General features: G+C 48.6%; 1 protein-coding gene and 1 long non-coding RNA gene across 2 annotated transcripts in view; one reads left to right on the forward strand and one right to left on the reverse strand.

Moving 5' to 3' along the window:
• The window catches only part of MAML2 (mastermind like transcriptional coactivator 2), a 309,818-nt gene that overhangs the window by 25,107 nt on the left and 262,739 nt on the right, over positions 1-21,972 (reverse strand). The window lies entirely within an intron of this gene.
• LOC105745166 (uncharacterized) lies at positions 7,562-21,964 on the forward strand. The gene is made up of 3 exons (XR_001117984.4): positions 7,562-7,989; positions 17,548-17,606; positions 18,481-21,964. It is a non-coding gene; the product is annotated as an uncharacterized lncRNA (long non-coding RNA).

Below are 21,972 nucleotides of genomic sequence, written 5' to 3' on the forward strand. Positions count from 1 at the left end.
ATAAAAACAGCAGCAATAAACCAACAAGCACCGACAAACACCCAGAGCTGTGCCCATTGAGCTTAGCAAAGCGAACTAAGCATTATCACTGGTGCTGCTACCAAATAAAACAAGATTAGAGAATTGTGTTTACAGATCGTTTTGTCCTCTGTTGAGCTTATTTTGTGACTTGTGTTAACATTAATCCCTTAATTCGTCTCTTTTTGGTATATTATATAACTATATTAGGCTTGTAATTCCTTTTTAAAAAAGCATTCATTTCAAAGGTATACTGTTAGGAACCAGTTTTACGCCCTGAAATTGGTCTGTTATTCTAAAATGTTTGAGTGGCACTGTGGTGGTCTGAAACTCTACATAGCCCAGAAAAACATGTGCTTAAATTTCACCCGTTCCTGCGGGTGTGGACCCCGTGTAAATAGGACCTGCTGCTGAGGTTGGTTCAGCTACGCTGTGCGTGGCTCAGCTCCATCAGCAGGGGCCTAAATCCTACAGCTGACTTCTTTATAAGTAGAATGACTTCAGACAGGAGAGAGCGCGCCAGCGACGGAGCAGCCAGAAGCTGAGATCAACGGACCCTGGAAGAGAAGGGCGACCCAGGAGAGCGGCCGCGGGCCTTGCCAGGTGACGAGCTAAGGACCAGGGATCCAGGCAGCCCGCCCAGGACCCGCGCTCTTTGGAAAGAAGGCTGCACCGCCACGACGCCTTGATTTGAACTTTCTCTTAGTGAGGTAATGAATTCCCATTGTTTAAGCCAAACCATCGCATTTCTATTTGCTTCAACAGCCTGGGAAACGGAAACAGCAGTATAGTTCTGGATGGGATAAGTCATCAACATTTTCTGTTCTCATTCAAAGTGAAGCTAATCCAGTGAATACATAGTGATGGAAAATGAAGAAAAGACAAACGATACAGCAGAACACAAGAACTGGTTCTTAAATAAAAACCATGGCCAAATTACACATGAAACCTGTGACTTAAGAAAATTGATTTCTAAAGGTGGCTTTTTACACCTTTGAAAGAATATAAGATTTTTCCTTTGGGAATAAAAAAATCAAATGCAATTTTGAGTCTGGGAATTTACTTTAATGAAACTTTTATAGCCTGCTTTAAGAAAGAAAAGTGTGTATACCATTATGATGAAAACATGTCGCCTCTGTTGTCAAAATGCCTCAGTTCAAATCTTCCTCCAGAGCTTACTAATTGTTCGTCCTGGGCAAGTTATTAAAGTCTCAGGGCTCAGTTTCTTACATATTTAGGGCTTCATAATAGGAACTTCCTCAAAAGATTGTGGTATGGGCTAAATTAGATCATGTAGGTAACAGACGTAGCACAATCTCTGGCTCTGAGAAGGTGTTCAAAAGAAGTTATTTTTAACTTATTTGCTCTGACAGTTTTTACTTATTCTTCTTACTTGTACACATTAGGACATTTTATTGATTCTTCTGGGAACCTGATTTATGTGAACTGCAAATCTTGTTAATTTTATCATCTTCTCTTATAACCTTTCCAGGTATTTCTTCCTCTAATTTCAAAACACGGAGTTCGATTTTTATCTCTAAATCCCATTCTATGGTGGAACAGTTGAAATTCCAACTTTATTTAATGCAGCTAACAATAGATAAAACTGTGATGAAATGCCTTGATTTCGTTTTTCCATTTGAAGCTAAAGCACAACCTAACAACACGGCATGCGAAAGTTTCACATCTGTAATGAACAAACAACGGGAGGATCCAGCTGGGGGGAGGGAGTTCGTTGTCTTCTAATTGCATAATTGAGGTAAATGACCTGAGGCTTGGAAATAGAAATGTTAAGGAAATGCATTAAACTGAATTCTGGTTCTGTCCATACATGTAGGCATGGAAGGCGAACACTGTAGAACCAGAGCGCTGTGGCAATAATTCTGACTTTTCTCAGTTGATTCTGTAGAAAGTTCTGTTCTGTGTCTTTCCTGCCCTATGTTAAAACCAATCTATGAAATGTTTTTTAGAGATAATTTTTATGCTTTGAATCTCCATTCTGTACTAAAATTTACAAAATAAATTAACCGACAAAGTAACCCACAAATTCTGACATTTTTCTCCTGTTAGGGGAATGAGAGAAGGTCTTGGATTCTGAGGTTGCCTGGCAGCCATGGAAATCTCGGGGCACTGATAGCATCGTGGCTGTGTCACTATCTCGAAATGTGTCCTTCTACTCTAATGAGGCTTGATTAGCTATTTTTGGGTGTACTGGTATAACAACCACAAAGAACATTAGAAAAGGAGCCATCTGTTTTCTGTTAAATGTAGCCCCAAAGTCTCCCTCAGATTAGTGAAACAAGCCACTAAAGACTTCAGAAAAAAGGAGTTCTATCTAAGAATCACTAAGGGATGAACTTCAAAGATTAGAGGCCTCACTTGGATCATTCCCAGAAAATCAGAGTATTTACCAAGTCTTATTACGTAATCTATACAAACACATTTTGATCTGCAGAATACCAATATAATGTTTTAGAAAAATACCCTTATATGAAAAGTTTACTGTGGAGCAAAATGAGGGAAGTTGTCCTGTTTTTGTTTTTTATTTTTGCTGGATCTGATGATCTTGTCCACATTGATCAAATTAGCTGTACAACTACTGTCAGATCTGCCATTACTCTATGGCTGTGAATGGAGTCCTTCAAATTTTTATTAATTCTGTTGAGTAATAAGATTTGGAATGTCTTTTAAAAGTATTTCTGTTTGTTTGCAATTACAAGGTGGAATAGAGAGCCTAAATTATTTTCAGATATCAACCATTTTTATAAGACATTTTTTCATATATAAGGATTTCTAGTGACTCTTTGGGTCCACAACCTGATTCTTCAGTCTATATTAATTCACCCAAACAGAGAATTCAGAATTAGGTAGGTTGATCTTGGTAACTGGAATAGCTTGGGTCCCAACCATATTCTGTATTTACCTCTGTTATAGCATATATAAATTATTTATTTGCATGCATTTTTACTACACCATGATTATTTTAAGAACACGACTATTTTACTTATCTTTGCATTCCCACTAGTACAAGCAAGCCTGACATTAAATATTCAGCATATACTTGTTAAATAAATAATAAATGACTAATTACTTGAAAATCACAAAGTTCATTTTGAACATGATTTGCAATTATTTAGGTGCTCTTTGAAAGTCACATGGGGGAGAGGTTGTAGCTCAGTGGCTGAGCGCCTGGTTCCCACGTACCGGACTCAATGCCTGCTATCTCCTTGAAAAAATAAAAGCAATATGTATATCAAAGTTTCCCAATGAAATGGCAAATATCAACATAAAATATCAAATATGTCATATAAAATGCCTTTCTATGGAATATTTATTATTATTTCAATTTAAGATACAATACAAATCCTCTCACGTGTGATTAAAACCTTGAACTGAAGGTCAGCATGCACCGTATTAATGTGAACTTTTTACCTTTCTCTTCTCAGCAATTTGGGCAGGCTGGCTGCCTTGGCTTCCATTACTTGTAACTGGAAACAGATCCTTGATCTGAACGTAACTGTCTAGTGATTTTTCAGTTGGGTAAACATTTGCGGCTTATGTTCCTAACGGCTGATCAGGAGAGAACTGCATGATGGGAGACTGATGGATGGGGCAGCACCCAGTGTCGACAGTGCTTTGTGCTCTCTACACCCATGGGGCACTTTCCAAAAGGCTATACATCTGGGTGGAAACAGCTCTTCAACTGCTGGCTAGATTGAAGTGACAGTTCATTTAGTCTATATTTGAGCATTTTTTAATATTTTAGTCAAAACTGTGACTAAATTTGAGCCAATTGGATCCTCTTTAGAATTTGAAAATATTATTATCCAGCCTTCTACAGAAGAAAAAAAAATTAATTGCTTGTCTCTTCATAAACTTAGCATTAGGGCCAAGTATATGAAATGTCACAACATTGACTATCATGGAAACTTATAACTCAAATATTTGCTTTTTAAAAATAGTACCAAATAATTGGTTTTAAAAAATTACTTAACTAAATTAGCTGAATCAACCAGTTGTTTTGGTCTTAGGAAGAGACAACTTGATTATTCCATCCTTGGTAATGATTTATCTGATAGGTTTTGGCTGAAGTTCATCATATTTATTTAATCCTTGCCAGGTCTTCAATTTTCTCCTTGTAGACACAGCTGTACTGACATCACTGAGATTCTAGCATTGCTTTTTTTGTCCCCTCCCACCACCACTATGGCGCCCTCATCTGTTTGCTCGTTGTGTTTGCCTGTTATCTGCTTGTCTGTTTGTTTCTTCTTTAGGAGGCCCTGGAAACTGAACCCAGGACCTCCCATGTGGGAGGTGGGCACCCAACTGCTTGAGCCACATCTGCTACCTGCTCATTAATTTTTGCTCACTGTTGCTTGGTTTTTTTTTCGCTTGATGTCTGTTCATTGTTTATCTTCTTTAGGAGGTACCAGAAACCAAACCCAGGACCTCCCATGTGGAAGGTGGGCACTCAACTGCCTGAGCCACACCGTTTCCCTAACTTCATTTTTAAAAGTTGCTTTTTTCAAAGTTTTGGGTAGATATTCATGTTTCATTTTAGGAAAGTATTAAAAATAAAAGGACAAATGAGTTTATATGGCTATGAGTCTCCAAAAAAGAGTCGGGAGATCATCAGAGGGGTAACGCTTACACACGTCTCAGCAGGGTACCAGAGATAGCCAAAGTAGATAGAAACCCAGGTACTGGTTCTCCTGAGAGGCTACAGAGACCTACAGGTTCTATGGTCATAGCAAATGACTCTGGAGTTCAGTGCCATGTCAGTTGGCCCTACTTTGGAGTTTGTGCTCCTGAGTGTGATGGAGTTGGACTCAGATATGACTTTTCTACACATGCATCTTCTGTTACTTTTACTGGACCTGTGGTTGGCATTTGGGTTGGTGTATACTCAGGAGACTTTAATTTCTGGACTGTCCATGTGACAGCCAGGCCCTGAGCCTCCGCAGACTTGAGACTCTTGCCCTCTGGTTCATTGGACTTACCCTGGCCAGCTAACAGGGAGGTGAAGAAGGTTAACCACCACACCAGGGAGCCAAGAGTGCCTACAACTGCAAGCAGGAGAATTGCATCCATCATCCATGTGCAATCTAAGCCCCCTCTTGATGTAGATGGGGACTGGACATAACCATCCCAGAGTCCACAGGATGGAGGAATAGAATATGGATTAGAGTGGACTTACTGGTGTTCTGCTGGGGAAATATTGCAATTAGTAACAGAAGAAATTGTAGTAGTGATGTGGAGAAAGTGGCCATGGTGGCTGCTGATGGTAGGAAGAGGGAAAAAGAGATATGATGTGGAGGCATTTTCAGGACTTGGAGTTGTCCTGGGTGGTACCGCAGGGACAGATGCTGGACATTGTATGTCCTGCCATGGCCCACTGGGTGGAATAGGGGAGAGTGTAGACTACAATGTAGACCACTGTCCATGTGGTGCAGCAGTGCTCCAAAATGTATTCATTTTGTGCCATGAATGTGCCATGATGACGGAAGAGGTTGTTGATGTGGGAGGAGTGGGGTGAGGGGGGTAGGGGATATATGGGTCCTCATATTTTTTGAACATAACATTTAAAAGAAAATAAAGAAGAAAAAAATAGTAAGTTAATCTTTTGAAGGTTAATTGAGCGCAAGTATCTTGAGCTCTTTTGGAACGCAGTAACACTGCTGGGCGTAACGCTCGTGTATGAAGGTCCTGGTTATACCAGAAAGTAGGATGGTCGCTGTTTTTATAGGAGAAGCAATTTAGCTTTGTATAATTTAATTCAGTTCTCATTTAAGTATATTAGCTATTTTTTCGAGATCAAAGAGAGGCTGTTGGTATGTGGTGACTAATTTCTCAGTCAAATTTAAGATCTGCAGAAGCAACCGGTGGACTTACTACCACACTGGTCTCCACTGGGTGGAAGAGAAGACCCATGGGCTTTGCTAGATGGCGCCTTTACGTCCTGGGCGCCACGGAGGGTACGGCAATATACCGGGAGCATCACGCCAGGAAAGAACGGCTGCGGGGCTTCGGTTGACATGTGAACAGTACGTCACAACAGTGAACAGAGAGCCATTTATTTTGATATTTTCCCCAGGATTTTAGGCTAGCCACTAGAAATAGGATCCAAGGACATCTGTTCAAGGACCTCCCTTACAAAAATGGCCAACTATTCCTTAATGTTTATTTCTGTGGTTTATGTCTATGGTGAAGGATTTTTTAAAAAATCAGGCCTACCAAGTTTATAAAGTGTGGGTTATTGAAAGACGTTCCTGGGAGACCTGCGGGTCCCTGAGCTGAATTGTGAGCAATGCGCAGCTTCGGGGCTGATTCGCTTACTGTGAGCTGCAGGAGGTCTTAGGTGACCAGGCTGAGAATATTATCATAGCCCCGCACCACTCCCCATCTGTCTTAATTCAGGAAATTACCCAATTAAAACTTCCGGAGATGAATGCTGTGGCCAGAAGACACGGTGCATTCTCTGTCCTTCGTGACGCGTGGATCGGCATGTGATGGGGCGAGAGTGAAGACCGCAGAGCTGGCAGGTTCCCGGTCACGAGGACTTGGCCGAGAATTGCGGGCTTTTACCTCCAGGTCGGGGACGCTCTGGAGGCGGCGGCCCCTGGATACAGGGTCACCTCCAACTCCAGCGGAACCTTCTGGCTGACGGGGAGACGGCGCATGTAGACGGGGCCGTTAGCCCGCCCGGGGTCTGCACAGGCCCCACCCCACGTCCTGATCCCACTGTACGAGAGAGCAGGCGGGAGTGGAAAGGGGAGAAGGAAATGGACACGTAGTATTTTGAATGAAATAATTATACACGGAAGTAGAACAGGAGAGAGTTGCTTCCTGCAGACGTATCAAAAAGTCACGGCAGGGGCAGGCTGTGTGTGTGTGTGTGTGTGTGTGCGTGCGCGATAGCTGGGTTAGGGGACAGTAGGGCCAATCCGAGGATGCCATCAGCACTTCCAGTTATTCTATATCATGATAACGATGCAGCGGTGTTTATAGAACTTTACAGTTTTATACGGGCCCTTCAACCTAGAAGAGGAACACAAACTTCAAAAAATTGTGTTTTTCCCCCTTTAAAAAATTCCATTGACCTTTGTTAGCAGTAAAATAAAGGTCCAAGAACGGTTATTGCCAAAGTCCATAAGCCAGCTGATCAGTGACAATCAGCAGGATTTTTTTTTTTAGCCTTTAGGAAAATATCAAGACACATCCCAGCCTCTCACACAACTAGGTGGTGAACAAACACGGCTCTTTTACTTCCAGAAGGCAAGAGATATGGTAACACAACTTTTAAGTTTTGATTTCGGAGTACCTCTGTGTGGCAAAAGAAGAGGGGTGTGTGTGCGTATGGAGGGGTCTTTACAGCTCCCTCAGGGTGAAATCCACTTCTTTTATCATCAAACCTTAAAAAGCTTTTGCTAGAACCTCAGACCCCCGCCTCCCGCGTCGCCCAGGCCTCGCCCTCTGCCCCGCGTTTCTGGACCCGGGTCCCGGGCGCCCCTGCCGCACCACCAGCGGGCGCTGTCGCGGCGTCGCGCGCGCTCCTCGGCCGGGCGGGGGCCAGCGGGGCTCCCCTCGGCGGGCGGCCGCGAACATGACCGCAGAGCCACAGGCGCAGCTGTCCTCGTGACGAGCCTCGTCCCGCAGTCCAGTCTTTGACGAGGACCGAGGAGGCAGTGGGGAGCCCTGAGCAGCCCCTTGTCCCGGGTGCACGTGGCCCCGCCGCCGCCTGCCGCGGCTCCACTGGGCCCTGGCGGCCACCGAGGCAGCCTCCTTGCTCTGCGTTTCAGATGCTGCAGGCGTCGCCAGGGCACCCACGGGCACGTCCTGACTTTTATTCTGAGTCTGGCGACTCTGAATGGCCACAGGGCACGTGACCGTTGCCAGTCGCTAACTCCACAGCTGCTTACCAGAGCGCATGCAAAGCCGGGGCAAGACATTGACTGAGCGCTGTTTCCTAGAGTAAACCTTTGAAATCTGTTGTTTCCTGGATAACTTGAAATAATTTAGTTGTGTCGTCAACATAAGATACCTTCAATACTGTTTCTAAATAGCAATAGCTTCTATGTTGACAAAGCACCATGCTTTGGAAAGTACTAAAAGCACCTTTAGAAATCCTCTCTGATAATTCTGTTCCACAAGGCAATGGAGTTGTAATGGTAAGTAACATCATCATTTGATTCAGTGCTGCACCTTTTTTGTGTTTTCAATGCCTTCACTAGGCATTATTTACCACACAGTGGAGAATGTATCCTTCTTAATGGAACTTCCTGGGGCTCTTGTCTTTCAACACGCATACCTCTCTGATAACAGCCATACTGCCTATAAACTAGGAGGTGAAGAGGGAAGAGTCGCTAGGAGACACGGGTTTCTGGGAGCAGAGGGGCAAGGAGTAAATGGAAATTTAATAAATGACCAAGGGAAGTCCGTTATGTGATAAGAAACATAGTTTTTCCAATAGAAATCACCACCTCTAACAACAACAGAATGAAATAACACTAGCAAGTCTTTGCACTTAATAACTTTTCTTTTCAAACAAGACAGAATTAAGTGAAGTGTCAGGGCTACAGGAGTTCGAGGCCCAGCTATTGTAACCACTACTTCTACAAGACGAAACAATGGAGCATTAAGTCCAATCACAGAGGAGGAACACTGCGATTCTCCTGGTGTACCCAGTGTTTTGGTGTGAAGCTGTAATTTCGTTAAACTGAGTTCTATTCACTGAGGAAAGGGAAATGACAATGACAACCCACAAACAAAAGACCACTGTATTATTGGTAACGAAACTCTTCACATGAACGCATGTGACGGGGTGAGAGGCAGCCGCTGACTCCTGTGAGGACACAGCAGCCGTGAGGAAGCCCCATTCAGAAAACCAGCGCCTTTACCTGGGGCCTCCTGAGATCAACACGCAGGACTGACGAAGGGAGCTTTGCGCTGCGGAGGAAAAAGTGATGAATTAGGAGGAGCGCTTTCAGGGCTCGACGTGGTCCAGACTGCATTCCACAAGTCGCCCAATCTGAGCATTTTCAATTCATTTCAACTTGTGCTGAGGCTTAGCCAGGGAAATGAGGAGAGGACGAGCCACAACATGGCTGACAGATGACGTGGCCGACAGGCAACATGGCCGACAGGTGATGTGGTCAACAGACGACGTGGCTGACAGGCGACGTGGCCGACAGATGACGTGGCCGATAGGCGACATGGCTGACAGGCAACGTGGCCGATAGGCAACGTGGCCGACAGACAACGTGGTCGAGAGGCAACATGGCCGAGAGGCAACATGGCCGACAGGCGATGTGGCTGACAGACAACGTGGCCGACAGGCGACGTGACCACAAGACCTTGCTGAGACCTTGAGGTCTCAATTTCTCTTTCTGGGACCTCCCCTTGGTCCCACCATTGGTGGGTGACCAATAACAGCTGGGTAATTAAACTATAATAATTATTATAATAGACTATAATACTATTATATAAGAGTACTATAATGCTATTAGCTATTATTATTATAATAATTAATAGTTTAAAAGGTAACCATGTAAGGCAGAGCTCGGGCGTGTTCTTGAATTCTTTTTCACAACATGGTCAAGGACCTAGAGGAATCTGACACTTCTCCACCCTCACTGGTACTGTGCTCCAACTTGTTCTCCATACAGCTGCAGTTAGGGTGAACTGACCTCACAAAACACAAACACACTTTAAAAACCACGTTTGGCTTGAACTGGTCTGCCTGTCCCCAATCTCTTTCCAATCAGAAACTAAGCTTGTTTCTGATTGGTGGCTTATCTCAAAGTTTTAGGGCACAGACCAAAAGGAATTATAAATTAAGGGACTCTAAAATTTAGTGTGGCTGGCATGGAACAGTAGAGCAATATTTCAAAATCATGTGGTATGCAAATCTCCAAAAAACTCCAGTATGTCTTTAGTTGACTCACTAATTCATAAACAGCAGTAACAGCTGCCATATATTGGGAACTTATTATGCATCAGTCACTGTGCTGGGTGTGTCACACACATACCTCATTTCTCACCAGTAACAACCCTCTACAGGAAGCTCCATCACTGCCCCCATTCTGCAGGTGAGAGAGTTAAACATTCATCGAGCTGGTAAGTGGTTACCCAAAACCTACAAAGTCCTGCTGAAATGTCATTGTGGGAAACGACAAGAAGCAAGAGGCCTCTGGGATAAGACGTTGGCTGGAGGAAGTGTGGGGAGAGTCAGGCGGGTCTGGGGTCCTGAGGTTTGCAGGAAGCATGTCCAGGGCCCCGTGGCCGGTGCAGGAGAGGAGGAGTGGCAGATGAGCTCAGGTGGCTGACAGGGAGGGAGAGCCAGGGGGCGGGACAGTCCTGCAGAGTCCTGCAGGTTTTACTGTGAGTGCGATGGAGCGCCGTTAGAGGTTTCTGAGCAGAGGAGTGACAGTCCCGCAGGGTCCTGCAGGTTTTACTGTGAGTGCGATGGAGAGCCGTTAGAGGTTTCTGAGCAGAGGAGTGACAGACTGGACTTCTGTCTCCAAAGATCACTCTGGAAGCTGGCGGGGAAGAGTTTGTACGGGAATAACTGCAGGCAGACCAGTAAGGAGCTACAGAAAGAATTCTGGGGAAAGAGGATGGCGGTTTGGACCAGGGGAGGTAAGTGGGCAGGATCTGGGTAGCCTCGGAAGGCAGAGGCGAGAGCGTGTCAACGACTGGACCGGGGGCGGCTGAGTGGCATCAAGGGTGAGTACAAAGGTTGTGGCCTGAGCAAATGGAAATGCAGAGCTGTTTTCCGAGGTGAGGGAGACCGTGGGAAGAATAGTTTTGCTTCATTTTGGAGGGGTTGGAAATAAGGAATTTGTCTTTAGATATGTCAAGATTTTTGCACGTCTAAGTGGAGATGTCAGGGTGGCAATTGATATATGAGCCTGGAGTTTAGAAGAGAGACCAAGGCTAAAGATATAAATTTGGGAGTTGTTAGCATACAAAAGGTACTGAAGGCTCTGAAGTTGGATGAGCTCGCCTAGGGAGTGAGGTAGACGACGAAAAGAGGAGCTCTAGGACTGCTTTTGGAAGCGTGGGAGGCGAGGAAGGCTCAGCACGGGAGTGAGAGAACCACGGGAGTGTGGTATCTCCAACGTCAATTGAAGAGAGTGTGTTGGGATGAGGGCGTTGTGGGTGGATTGTGTGCTGCGGATAGGCCAAGCAAGGGGGGAGCTGAGAGCTGCCACTGGGGTCAACAGTGCACTGGCGCCGATGGCTTTGACGGGAGTCGTTAGCGGAATGCTCAGATGAGCACTCCTGCAAGGGGGTCAACACAGAACGAGGAGAGAGGAGGGCGTCACGGCTTTTGGAGAACGTTCTAAAGGAGCATCTCTGAAAAAGAGAGCAAAGAAACGGAGAGAGAGCAGAAGGCATATTGGAGGGTATTATTATTTTAAGATGGGAGATTGGTTTGTATGCTTATGAGAATAAAGGAAAAATGGCAGATGCTTTAGTAACATAAGGTATTGCCCTTGTTTTATCTGCTTCATGATTGCCTTAATATATTGGTTTTGCTTCTCTATATTTGCTTAAATAGCAAATAATATTACTAATAAGTATTGCTAGTGAAGTTATAATAGTGCCAGTGAGAGTCTTCAGCTGTTAGCCTGTTGAGAGCAGTAATTTTGAAAATAATATCTATAGGGCTTTGCAACAGGAAACGATTAACTTTAACTTGGGGTCTTCTGGGTGGAAATGCTTGCTGGATGTGCTCCAAAACTCACAGAAAAGTTTCTGACTCAAGTACAGCTAGAGCCACATTGTGGAAAAACGGTATGGAAAGAATTAACCGTTCCCTCGGTTCAGATGTAACTCCTGGCATATCAGCGTTTATTTGAGTTAGGGCAACCCAACTTTTTGAGTTCCATAAAAATAAACTGAAATTGCCTGTTAGAGCTACTTCAGCAGCTAAAGCCCAGTAATAACAACAACAGTACGACTAGAGACGCGGACGTGGACACCTGGCCGCGAGCAGCGGGTTGCTAAGCTGCGGCAAAGAGAGCAGCTGGAAGAACTGGGCTATGTCAAGTTTAGAAGACCCTAATATCAGGGTCGGATTGTACGTCACGGCCCATTTTAAACTTTCGTTCAATAAAAACTCCCGCTGCCAGTTTCTAAATTTCCCTCCATCTTCCCGAGTGAAAAGCGGAGACTTCTGGGTCCCCCCGAGTCTCCCCGTGTGTAATTTGTGCCGATTAACGAGGCTGTGGGGGGCTTCCGGCCCACGTGCCCCGTGCTCGGCACACGGGGACCCAGTCGAGGGGAAGCGCACGCTGGTGGAGCAGCTGAGCCCAGGCTGGCTCAGCAGGAGGGAGGAGGGCCCCGGGGAGGGACCCCTGGCACCCCTACTTTACTGACCTTTTTTTTTTTTAAAGATTTATTTATTTATTTATTTCTCTCCCTTCCTCCCCCCCCAAGTTGTCTGTTCTCTGTGTCTATTTGCTGTGTCTTTGTCCGCTTCTGTTGTTGTCAGCGGCACGGGAATCTGTGTTTCTTTTTGTTGTGTCATCTTGCTGTGTCAGCTCTCCGTGTATGTGGCACCATTCCTGGGCAGGCTGCACTTTCTTTTGCGCTGGGCGGCTCTCCTTACAGGGCGCACTCCTTGCGCGTGGGGCTCCCCTACGCGGGGGACACCCCTGCGTGGCAGGGCACTCTTTGCGCGCATCAGCGCTGCGCATGGGCCAGCTGCACACGGGTCAAGGAGGCCCGGGGTTTGAACCGCGGACCTCCCATGTGGTAGACGGACGCCCTAACCACTGGGCCAAGTCCGCCCCCTTTACTGACTTCTAAACTCCAGCCGAGGCCGGCAGCGCCAAGGGCAGGCCCAGGTGGGCTGTGCGAGGGCAGGACTTCCCTCCAGCCCCCTTGCTTCCTGGCCGCCTCCTTCCTCAGATTCTCATTCCCCCACACCACCCTTGTCTCACAGGAAGGGGTCTGCTTCCGAGGCCCAGCTCCTTCCCTGTTAGGGCTGCCTGCCTCACAGCTACAAGGGGCCCCCTCTGGGGCTGGCAGCCCCATTCCTCTTTTCCTCAGCTGGGCAGGCCAGTGCATCTCGAACCTTAACGTGCGTATGTCACCTGGGCTCTTGTCAAGAGGTGCGCTGGATTCGGCAGACCTGGGGGTGCTGCTGCGTTGCTGTATTTCTAACAAGCTCCCATGCAGCGGGATGTCACAGGCCACGGGCCACAGCGAGGGGCTGGATGCCACAAGACTGAAGCCCAGTAGTGGCCTGCTGGGGACTGACAGTGGGTTAGCGGGGACCCTTCAGGTATATTTCATGCATTAACCAGAAAAGGGCTTGAAGTAGGGAGCTTAGGTCTCCGAGGCAGTGTTTGAGGAGGAGCATTTTGGCTGTTAACGAGAGAGAGGCTCTTACTACTTCTCAAATCAGGTCACCGTCCGGCCCGGGGCCTGCAGCCCGGCCTCAAGCACCCAGGCTCCCCTCTTGGAAGTTTGCTCTCGGGAGCGGAGACAGCGACGCGGTGTGCACGGAGGGGAGAGGCTTTGGGTGGAGGGATTATGGATCTAGGGGCCTTTAGAGACTGAGTCTTAGGAAAGCATTTACGATTTTATTCCCATTTTCCGGTGTGTGTGTTTAATGAGGGAGTTAACCGTAACCTTTCTTGGTTTGCCTCCCACCTCTCCATCTGGATGACCGCCTCTGGTGTGTCGCCGCGGAGGCCTGGGCTTCGTCGAAGCTCTCGCCACGCTCGGGGGCTGTGCTCTTCCCCGCTAGCCCGGGCAGGCTCGGAGGAAAGGAGCGTGTCTGCACACCACGGCCGTCGTGCGTACCTCACGCACAGCGACGATCGCTAAATGTGTGTCAAATGGATGGAAAGGTCTATGTCTTCCAGCTTTCAGCAACTGCAGCCTTTAATTTCCCAGCTAAGGTTGAAGAAGACAGTCCATCGTGAGCCTCGCTGCGGGGCTGCTGCCTGAATGTGGCCCTCGCCTCTGGCCCTCTGTGGGGGCCCAGGAGTAGCTCTGCCAGGGAATTATGAGCCGGCCAAGAATTCATGTGCCATCGCAAGACCCTGGGCAACTGGCAACGCTCAGGGCAGTGGCTGTCCATCGTCCTCGTTCCCTAGATGACTACTAGGTGCAGAGAGCCACTGCCCCCACACCAACAAAAGAAATACAACTTTGGACTTTTACCATTGAGACGCTGAGGCCATTTGTTACTGCAGCAGAACCTAGCCTATTCTGATTAAAACAGGCCATGGCGCCACGCCAAGAACTGGGAGATGCCGGGCTCTGCCTGGCTCTCAGGCCTGCATCCTTCCTTCTGCAGCTCGACTTCTAGCATGGCCCTGAACCCAGGGGCTGAGCAGGTTTTGCCTCCGTTCTGAGACCAGCCTGCCCCTGAGGCTGGATGCCGGCACACGGCACTTGACTCTAAATCCCAATGTCTGGTCCAAGGCCTGCGGGCAGGAGGCACCTGTCCTGCTCCTGGCGTTACGGGCGTTACGACTGTGCCTCTGAGCCCGATTGTCTCTGTCCAGTCACCGAGGGCCAGCACCTCTGCCTTTCCTGCCTGTGGACCTCCCCTGCTCCTGGTTCTCCAGCCTCGTGCTCTCCCACGGGTCGGGGGCCCTGCAGACCCGGGGCTGAGCCTCATCCCGCAGCAGGGAGCCCACGAGCTGTCTGAGGCTCAATGCCGCCTGCTACAACCACCTCCATCGCTCATCCCGGTCGTACGCCTTTCCTGAAAATTAAGGCCCCGGCCACCCCGTCAGAAGCAAGGAGTTTTGTCCCAGTTTCCTGCTTTCTCACTCTGCCTCGAATCGCTGCAATTAACTGGGCCACGGGCAGTTGTATGCAGAGGCGTAACAGATGGGATGGTGGGATTAAGGTACCAAACAGAGAGCAGAGGGCTCTTTAGAAAGATTAGCCTCCCGCCTGCTGGGAGGGTGGAGGGAGGCTGGGAGCTGGCTTGGAAAGGGTCACTTGACCCATAAGAATAGGTGACGGTCTTTGGATTTAGTCCACTCTCTCTGTCCCTGTCTGTTTGTTCCTGTGAACATCTGTCAAGGAAAGAGCACTGGACTTACAGTCAAAAAACATCGGTTTGAGTGCCAGCTCTGCCACTTACTAGCTGTGTGACCCCAGATGGAGCCGCAAGCTTCTCTGAGCCTATCTTCTCAGGTATAAAAGGAGGCTAAAAGCATAAGCCTAAGATGGCCCAAACTGAGGCTGCCCGGCTCTTGTGATATCAGGCAGTGTTTGTGGCAGCCACGGCCACCTGTCGACAGCTTTACTAATGGGAGGTAGTGTCATGGTGATGAAATGCTCGGAGCACGGACAGATGACTGGCCAGAAAGCATCGGGCCTGACCTGAAAAATGGGTGAACCATGCCATTCTGTATTTAAATAGAGCCAGGAAATGGCCACGCTCTAGAAAAGGGTTGCTAAGATGCTGTGTCCATGGAAGGCAAAAAGCGCGGGAGACTCCTGGGCCTGGGCTTGGGCGGAGCTGAAGCAAGACTCAGTGAGGGAGAGCGAGGGAGTCTGGGAAACGGCTTGGAGGGGGACGGAGTGGCGCTGGCGAGGCCAGGCGGGAAGGGGCCGCCCCGGCGGGCGCTCAGGGCACGATGCTCCTGCTCAAGTCATGGCCCTACCAAGCGGGGAAATGGCACCACGGCCCCCGCCCGGTTTCCAGTCGAGATGGGCCGACGGACAAGGGCGCCTGCCGCAGATGGCAGCGCTGCCTGCGACGGAGCAGTTGATGCGTGTTTTGTCCTGGTAGGTGCGAGCCTCTGCAGGATGTCCTTCCCCTATGCCCATGCTCGGGACCCTGGTGCCAGCCCCCGGCCTCGTCGCCTCCCGGCCCAGTTCCCACGCGTGCTGGAGCTGCGCCGGCTGCCCAGTGGCCAAGCATCGGCCGTCGGCAGCGGGTCAGGGGACGGGTGTGGGCTGTGGGCTCATGCTACGGAGGACGGCAGGACCACACGGGCACACGTGGGACCCCATCTGTGGGCGGGCTCTTCAGCTCACGGGGGACCATCCGCCAGCGGCTGTCTCCTACGAGGACCATTCACAGTGCAAATATTTTCAGGCCAGCGAACAGGACACAGTAGAGACCCTCACAGGAAGCACAGGGGGTAGGAAAGTGGGGAAAAGAGATGCTTCTCTCAAGAGGGAGTGAGCAAGAGGACACTTCTGCTGAAGGCCAGAAAAACCTCTAGATTGGAGTAAAGTGACGTCAACTAAATAGCAAACTTGCGGTTGGTAAGGTTGGAGAAAGTCACGATATAGGGTGAGCATAAAATTGAAAAGTCTAGATATCGAAAGCACAGAGCTGGGACGGAACCTGGAGAGGAGCTGGTGAGAGAAGGGCTCAGCAGGATTTTAGGAAGTGAAGACGGCGAGGGGACGTATCCACATTTGAACAGGTGAGCAGTTCCCACCCGCGGGAGATGCTCAGCTGGCGACCCAAGTCCCAGCAGGGAGGAGATGACTTCTTCAAGGTCACAGGCCTTGGTTTCTCAGCCCCAACGTCACTGCTTCCTAGTTTTCTGATCTGGCGTCTCCTGAACTGGATGTCTCAGTGACGCCAGGCCACAGGCTTCTCAGGAGGCTGGCGGCAGCCTGTGCTAGGAAGGCGCTTGCTAATCTGTAGTTTCAAACAGTCGTTAGCTAGTAGTACCAAAGAATCGCTCTCATTTCCCACACTGCACTTTCCAGACCCTCTAGGAGTGTGGACTTGCTTCCGTGCCTGTCTGCTGATTAGGTAGATGGTAGGTGGCGCTAAAAGAGGTAATTCAGAACCTGCTCTGGATTCCTAGTGACTACAGAGAAACTGTTCGGTACAGCAGCCACTTCTACCTGGTTTTGTATGGCAGTTACGTCTACCCTGTTCTTTTTGGGCAGGTATGTCTACCCCACTTTGTATGGCAGCTATATCTACCCTGCTTTGTTGGGAGCCTGTATGGCAGCTACGTGTACCTCGTTTTGTTGGAAGCCATGTCTACTCTGTTTTGTTGCCAGCTACATCTATCTGATTTTGTATGGCGGTTTTGTCTACCCAGTTTTCTCTGTCTAAGGCTAATTTCTGGCCATTCTCAATCATTCATGTCATAGAACTTGCCCCAACAGTTCTCTGAATGGGTCTTGCATTATGATGACCAGAACTTGGTATGAGGACCCTACCCTTTGTGCGTGGGCTTTGCACACGTCGTGCCAGAGGCTTGGGATGCCCTTCCACGGCATTTCCCTTGCTTGCCTCTCGTTCAGCCATCCATACCTACCTCCGATGCCACTTCAGGAAGCTTTTTGTCTGGTCAGATTGGCCACATCCTTCTCCGCGTCCCACAGAGCTCTGACTCTCATAGCCTCTGATAATGACCATGAAAACAAAGAGCTGACAAACGTCAGCTAACATGTACAGGACACCCTGAGAAGGTGTGTCCCGGACACCCTGAGAAGCCTTTTACACAGATGACTGCCCTGAATCCTCAACAAAGTCAATCCTAAGGTAATGCTGTTGCTCTCCCTGCCTTACAGGAGGAGAGGAAACTGATTCAGAGAGGCTGGGTGGCCGGCCCCGCTTACACTGCCAGCTGGTAAGTGCCCAGTTGCCCCCGCAGTGCTCACAGCGCGGCCACGCTAGGAAGCACCGCCTGGTACCGCATCGCCCCGATGGCTCGCTTAGCACCCTCCACTCCCCCAGTCGACTGTGCTTCCAAAGAAGAGCAATCCCACTTTAGTCAGCACTTACGTGTAAGCCCTCAGTGAATGTTTGCCAAAGGAAAAGATAAGTGAATTCCTGTTTTGAGTGAAAGCATGGTGTAAGCCATGAGCAAATCCTAAAACAGAGAAGCCTCTGTAAATTGAGGCCACATGCACACCCAAGCGAGACGGCAGTGACTGCTGACTCGGATCCTTGGCGGTCATTTTTCTGGCTCTCACCCCCTTAGCAACACCCTGAGAGTGTCAGCTTCTAAGGTGGCGAGATGGCACACAGGACAGAGCACCCAGCCGTCCTGTCTGGGGGCTGGTTCCCACGGTCAACAGTCGAAACGCCGGGCAGGGAGCTGCGCTCTCCTCTGCTCTTCACGTAACCGTGCCTGCAGTTCCACTTCAGTGGTGTGCAAAGCCTTTCTTTCAGCCTCTGTGTGCTCAGCACCCATGGTTGGAATGAACAGAATATGTAAGGATATCTTCATATTTATACCTAGAGGAGGTGAAGGGAGAGAGGCACGAGGCAGGAGCAGGCAGGGCATGACGCAAAGTAGGGTGGCCCTGGAACAAAAATTACACCCACGGCACTCAGGCTAATAAGTAAATAAAACAGCTCATCAAATTGCCACGAAATCTCTAACACCCAACACGGTCCTGGCACAGAGTAGGTGATTTATCAATGTTTCATGAACAGGTGAATAAACAAATGAACGAATGACTGGACCAGCTTGTAAGAACTTTCTTTTCTACCTACAGGAAGCTGCAAGTCTGCATTGGAACTTACAGGGACGCAATGAGAAGCCACACTCTTTGAGCAGCCACTGGGACCCAAGTGCTCACTCAGCAGGTACCCATTTAAGGGCTACCTGTGCCTCTGGGGTTTCTGGTCGAGGTGGCAATGCCCAAGATTAGGCCCATGGGGTTGGCGACAGTTAAAGAGAGTTCTGAAGAAACAACCCTGGGAACAAACCTCACATTCGCTCATTTATTCACTCCCTCCCTCACTTAGAAATTTTCGGAGCGCTATTGGAGCCGGGTGCTGCGTTCTGCACTTCATGTACGTTATTCTCTAGTATTTGCAGTAAAAGGGATATCCCATCATCGTCCCAGTTTTCTAGAGGAGGAAGCTGCAGCTTGGTGCAGGGAAGGACCTTCTCGAGGCCGCGTGGCCTGTGGCTGAGAGGGGATTTCAGTTTCAGGCTCTCTGGTGCCAAAGTCTCCTGTGAATCTGCCTGTACTTGTCTCTAACCTTGAGGAACTCAAGGCGTAGCAGGAGATCCTCTGGAAAGTAGCAGGAACTCCGGCTGGGGGAGGAGGGCTCCGGAAGCCTCTTTCTAGAGGAGATGCCGTCCTGTGTCCTACGAGACGGGCGGGAGCTGGCCAGGCAGAGGCTCGGAGCGCCTGCGCCTGCTGGGCTGCCCGGGGCAGAGAGGACTCCTGCCGGGCCAGCTTTGCGCAGCTCTCGCTGTCTCCTGCTGGACCAAACGAGGGAGAACCATCCCACATGCCTAGTAGGCACGTTGAGACAGGGACTGGAAACTGCACTGGGCCTGGACATCTGAACCATACTGGCTCCTGGACCAGCGCCCACCGGTCAGCCCCTCTCCGCACGCCCCCTCTCTGCCTCAGAGACCCCCTTTCCTTTTCCTCGGCGCTCTACCGCCCCGTCCTCTCCCACACCGGCTGGCTCTGACTCGCAGCCCCAGGTTCAGTGTGAGCCTCACGCAAGGCCAGGCTGGGCCCCCGCTGCGCAGTCCCTAGCTGCCTCCCATCAGGGTGCCCCGCACGTCTCCCCCAGGTTACGTGACGTCTGTTGGGGCCTCTGGACTTACCCCCGTGGGCACCCAGGGCTGCCACATCTCCTCGTAGGGCCTCCGGGGTCTGCAAAGCGCCTGGCACATACAAGGCACTTAATAAATGTTCATCGAAAGGGTAAGGAGACCCTAGTGGCTTTTTCCTCGCTAAAAGAAAAACTGAATCTTCAATAGAGTCTGCAGTCTGGACAAGAGATTCAAATGGAAAAAGGAAGAATAAGCTAAGAAAAGATGTGTTCTGAAAACAAGGCCCGTTGCCACATCCCTTACTGTACCTCTAACACTTCTGCAAAAATATAAGAGTTTGCCAGATTGGATCAATAGTACCACCTGATTTTCAAATAATGTCAACACACGGGCCATTTTGTTAAAAACAAAGGTTATGAAAAATCATTATTCATCAGATTCAGGGCGGGGTTGCTCTTTGCCAGATTTATGGCGTCTACATCACATAGGAAGGAAATTCTCAGTCAGGGGCGTCCTCTTTCCAGGCCCCACTTACTATATTCCAAATATTTTGAGTAGAATTTTACATCTTTAAGTGGATCAATTTTCCATTTCAGTCCAGAGATCCCCGCCTGTTCCTGAAATTTGCAACATCTGCCTGGGAAGTGAAGAGGGAAACAGTTTTTTTAAAGATCAAGGAATGAAAAAAAAAAAAACCCTTGCTGAGGCCTGTGGATTTTCAATTTGTTCCACATGAGACTATTTCAGGAAATTACCTTTTAACTGATGCTCATCTTGTTTGTTCAGTAATATTCCCTTGAAAGGGGATGGACCGTGATCTAAGAGATTTTTACATCATAAAAATTCTACTAGTCTGTTTTCCAAGGGCGGTATCCACGTTTCTAGTTCTTTGCCTTCCGAGGGGGATTCTTTATCCGTGTGGGAAAACAAATTTGCTTCAATTTTAAAAATAAGTCACATTTAATCGACACTAGATTTCTCTGTGAACAAACTACCTATGATTGCCTAGAGAGCACTTCTCCAGCTGTTGGACACGGGCCAAGGGCGGGCCTTGAGACAACGCTCAGGGGCTGGGCTAGCACGCAGCGCCCACACCGGCCCTCTGCCCCGTGGCCTGGAGGTGCCCAGTCCGTCGTTTGCCAGGTTAGAGCTCTGGCTTTCTGACTGTGTCGGTGGAGACTCTGAAGTCTGGTAGGGGGCCCTGAGGAATGAGAGGAGGTTTCCGGGGCTGAGAACGAGCTCAGAGGTCCCGTCCAGGGACTGTATTCCAGGTAGAGCATGGTAGGCTTGACTCGTTTTCAGATGTTGGGGGGACCACAAAATATTATTTTTGGAGAAAGCGTTCTGCTATTCATTTCATTGATTCATTTCACAAATTGACTCTCAAATCATATGGAGGGATAGGTGCCCAAAAATTGTCAGTGTATTTCTGGAAAAAAGAAAGATAGGCTGGGGAATTACCCTACCGGGAGTGTGAAGACTTAGAGAGAGCCTTGTAATTTAAACAATGTGAATTGGCTTTGGGAGAGACAGACAGATCAGTGAAGTGGAATAATTAGAACAGAGAGTCCAGAAATAGACTCGTGTACAGGGAAATTTTAGAGAGAGTAAGGACATTACAGATCCCTGGGGAAAGGACAGAGTCTTTAATAAATGGTGCTGTGACAACTGTCCATCCAAACGGGGGAACACGGATCTCTACATCATGGTGTACCCCAACATAGAATCGCAGCTGAATGTCCATCAACAGTTTTGGCAAGTCAGCTAAGCACTTGAGCTCTCTGGATGGGGGAGATCCCACTGAGCATTCCACGGCGGCTTGGTCCCCGCAGGAGGAGAGGACAGCTGGCTGGGCAGTGCCACGGGGAGTCAGCCTCGCAGGCAGGAGGCAGGGGTGCCCACGGTGCCACGTGTCTCCTTCTGAGTTCCACTGACTTCCAGTCCCTGCCGTTCTAGGGGTAAGTGGGGAAAGATGCCTGCCTCCACGCCTTCCCTCTCTTGGACTGTTGGAGCACACCTGGTTTTGAGAGAGGTGGTACACCTAGAGTGTAAGAGTTTGCTGAGAAGTCATCCGTACCTGGCTCTGAATTGTGGCTCTGACCCTCACTTACATGCCTTGGGTCAAGAGTACTACCTACATTTTCTGGGATTATTGTGAGGATTAAACAAGGTGATCCATGTAATGAACATAGCATAGTGCCTGTATGTATAAGTGCTCAACAAGTGGGTCACCTACTATTGGCATTTTCTCCTATACAACGCTTTGTAATGTTTCTTCTCTCTTAATTTACATTTATTGAACATCTGCATATCAGACCTTGTAAAAGGTAATTTTGCACATTTCATCTCACTTAATCTTGTTAAGAACCTAAGAAATAGGTTTTGCTATCCTCATTTAGCAGTTCTGTGTATCTGAATTATCTCTCCAATGAAACAATAAACTAGTATTTTCCTAACTATGCAATGG

Source organism: Dasypus novemcinctus, chromosome 27 (genome assembly GCF_030445035.2).
Source record: "Dasypus novemcinctus isolate mDasNov1 chromosome 27, mDasNov1.1.hap2, whole genome shotgun sequence".
Classification (NCBI taxonomy): Eukaryota; Metazoa; Chordata; class Mammalia; order Cingulata; family Dasypodidae; genus Dasypus; species Dasypus novemcinctus.